Here is a 3,258-nt window from a genome sequence, read left to right as displayed (position 1 = left end):
CCTCCTAGAGCTTTCTTCCTGTGGTTTGTATGTTGTCACTTTGAATTTCCTCATCTCTGTCCTCCTTAAGGAAAATGGCCCTTCAGATCTGGTTCAAGGTCACTTAGCCCTTCTGCCGTCTGTGTCTAGCTTATGTTTAAGCTGTCCATTGAGTTCTTACTCCTAATCATATTTTTTTCATTTTTAAAATGGAAAATACATCTTGGCGTAAAGAATAAAACATTGGATATTATTTAAAAAATAATTATCTAATATAATTACATATATATAAAGATTAAAAAATTCAAGAAAGCCTTCAATATTAGATTTTGAGAAATTTTACAGGTCAAACCAGGTCATGATTTGTGTCAGGCCGGAGGCCTCTGAGGACCCTATACAGGGTCCTGTGAGTAACGCTGACAGCCAGGAAGATGATTTTCTGAGAGCTGAAGGATATCGCCTTCATGGACAAATCATAAAAATAGGAAAGCCCTCGAGCAGGGAGAGTGCCCTGGGGGGAAGGAAACGTAGAGGGCAGTGGCTGAGGGGGTGGTAGCAATGGCCTGCACCGTGGGGGAGGGCCTGGGTGCGGAGGGTGCGGGATGCCGGTGTCCGGCAGTGATGGAGGGCTGTGGACGGCAGCAGGCACCCAGCCAGCGCCTGCTGGAGAGTAGCCAGGGATCCATGGGCCACTTTCTCTCATGGGGGCAGCAGTAGGGGGTGCCAGTGGACTCCATGTCTGTGCAGGGACAGTAACTGAGCCTCTGGGACAGGAGGGAGTCACATCCCCAGCCCCACCTCCAGGCAGGGGTTCACATCTGGGGCTCAGGAGAGAAGCAGGAGACGGCGACGGAGGATCTGTCTTCCACGCAGGGTAGGTAATTTGTGCTGTGACTTCATTTACCCACATCAGTGTAGGTAGAGACTTGCCCTTTGACCCCACCTGACTTCTGGACATCTGAAGGAGAGGAGAGAAAGCCGCGGTGAGTTCTCCATCAGCAGGCAATGGAGGGCGTTGCCCTCACAGCGTGGGTTCTTTCTTACAAGGCAAGAAACCCCATGGTCCATGGGCTTCAATGAACTAACCCCACACCCCTTGGGGGTATAGCTTTCCTCAGACATTTCAGCAGCTTTTCCAGGAACAAGAGGTCACAAACTGTCCCAAGTTAATTTTTCGGTTTGATCAGACCTTCAGTAAGATGTCTCCAAGTCCACTCCCGCTCTAAATAACTGACCCATGTGCTTGCCAAAGGCCGTTTCCGATGCGTTTGTAAGTTCTATTTCTTTTTTTGTTTTGGGGGGAAGGTAACTGGGTTTAATTAATTTGAATGGAGGTACTGCTAAGCACGTACTCCACCATTGAGCTATACGCCGCCCCCCATTTCTTTTCTAAGCTGTGAGTGATGATCTTTCCTGGTGAAATCTGAAAGCCCTTACCTTCTAGATTAGAGTAAGTTTTTAGGTCTGAGCAGCTTTTCAGCTGTTAGATGCTGGGTGGAAACGCTGGTTCCAACTGAGGAGCAGTGAGAGTTCTCTGGGCCTGGGACTGGAATGCTATGTGGGTTCCAAGGCCATGTTCAGTGGGTTTGGGGGCAGGAAGGCTGCAAAGCAAAGGACCACGAGGAGGACTGGCTGAAGACTGGCAGTCCCCTTTCCACCCAGGGCCCTCTCCTTTTATTCTCTGTCCCCAGCATCTGGGCCTTTATGACATCAAGGTCTCTGACCAATCACAGCACTCACCCTTCACTGTCACAATGGGACCTTCAAGGCAATTTGTGGAGGACAAATTTACTACCAGAGTAAATATATACTTTTTTTTTTTTTGCTTTTGCCAGTTGGCATGCCTGAGCAAGGGCAATTATTGAAGTCATAGGAACTTTAATTTCTGGGAGATTTAATTTTGGGGAGTGGTCTATATTTTAAGGGTGAACTTATTTTAGGGTGATATTTAGAAATATGAACAAACAAAATTAGGTTAAAGCTATTCAAGGGCATCACTAACAAGATGATTAAGAGCCTGCCAAAAGCACTGAGTTAACAGAATAGTTTGGTGACAAAAAAGGAATCTGTACTAATTTGGGCATTTAAAAAAGTAGTCATCTTACATGAGAGACTGTATTAGGGTTACCCAGAGAAACAGTGCCAATAAGATATGTGTGTGTGTGTGTGTGTGTGTGTGTGTGTAGAGAGATTTATTGTAAGGAATTGGCTCATGTGATTATGAAGGCTGAAAAGTCCAGACCCAAGAAAGCTGATGGTGTATTTCTAGTCTAAATTGGATGCCAAAGGCAGGAGAGGACTGATGTCCCATGAAGAAGACAGTCATGCAGACCTTTTCCCCCAATCAGCTTTCAGTGGACTGAATGAGGCACACTTTCCACTAAGTTATGGAAATAGTGGAAACATATTTAACTTATAAAACCAGTGTAGGAAATTTAGGAAGTTTGAATCACGAGAAATTTAATCTTGGTCTTAGACAAAACCAAAATACTGGGCTAACATTTTTTTTAAATGATAGAATAAAGCCTGAATCATGCTGAAGTTTTTTTTTTTTTAATTGATGCCTTACTATCTCATAAGGAGTCACAAAGGCTACTAGGTAAATATACTTTTAATTTTTACTAGATTCCCAGTTTATCATAAAAGGATATAACCCAGGAACAGCCAGATTGAAGAGTTGCGCGGGGCAAGGTATGGGGAAAGGGCACGGAGCATCCAGGCCCCAGCTGAGCACACCTCTCTCCCAGCACCTCCACGTGTTCACCAGCCTGGATGCTCCTAAGTATACTTGCTAATGTCCATAAAAAAAAAAAAAACAGCTTAATAACGTTTTTCTTTTTTCTTATTTTGACAAGCTTGGCTTTATCCAAAATGTTCACAGAATACACTTTAACAATTGAATGCATTTTTTGATGAATAAATCCACATTTTCAAGAGAGGGAAAAGAGAAGAAGTGTGATGGAAAAAAATAAGAGGGAATTAGATTTAGATAGCTAATCACTTTTCTCTGTAGGGAGAGAGGAGAAAGTCTAGACATGCACACACACACGAGAGTGTCCCACCTGGTTCTGACATCATTTGGGTCCTTGACAATTATATCGAGTCATAAGATATTTAAAGCCAGCACTTGCCGATTCCTGAGGTACAGAAAGGATGTGATGCCTCCTGTGTGAAACAAAATGACCTGTTGCTTAGGCAAACAAGATAATTTCCTCATGAGATTTTTGTATTTTGGTGTCTAGAGCCTCCATAAAATATATAGCCAAATGTTGATGTTTG

The 3,258-nt window shown here is 43.7% G+C and overlaps 2 long non-coding RNA genes across 2 annotated transcripts; one reads left to right on the top strand and one right to left on the bottom strand.

The window, feature by feature from the left end:
* Positions 1-301: 301 nt before the first annotated feature.
* LOC140686736 (uncharacterized) lies at positions 302-1,657 on the bottom strand. Its single transcript, XR_012060604.1, has 2 exons — positions 1,417-1,657; positions 302-937 (listed from the first exon to the last, which is right to left on the bottom strand). It is a non-coding gene; the product is annotated as an uncharacterized lncRNA (long non-coding RNA).
* LOC140686737 (uncharacterized) lies at positions 1,548-2,806 on the top strand. Its single transcript, XR_012060605.1, has 2 exons — positions 1,548-1,778; positions 2,605-2,806. It is a non-coding gene; the product is annotated as an uncharacterized lncRNA (long non-coding RNA).
* Positions 2,807-3,258: the final 452 nt, after the last annotated feature.

This window comes from Vicugna pacos, chromosome 17 (genome assembly GCF_048564905.1).
Source record: "Vicugna pacos chromosome 17, VicPac4, whole genome shotgun sequence".
Taxonomy (NCBI): Eukaryota; Metazoa; Chordata; class Mammalia; order Artiodactyla; family Camelidae; genus Vicugna; species Vicugna pacos.
Note: the sequence above shows the minus strand (reverse complement) of the source record. Positions and strands in the feature narration are given on the sequence as shown.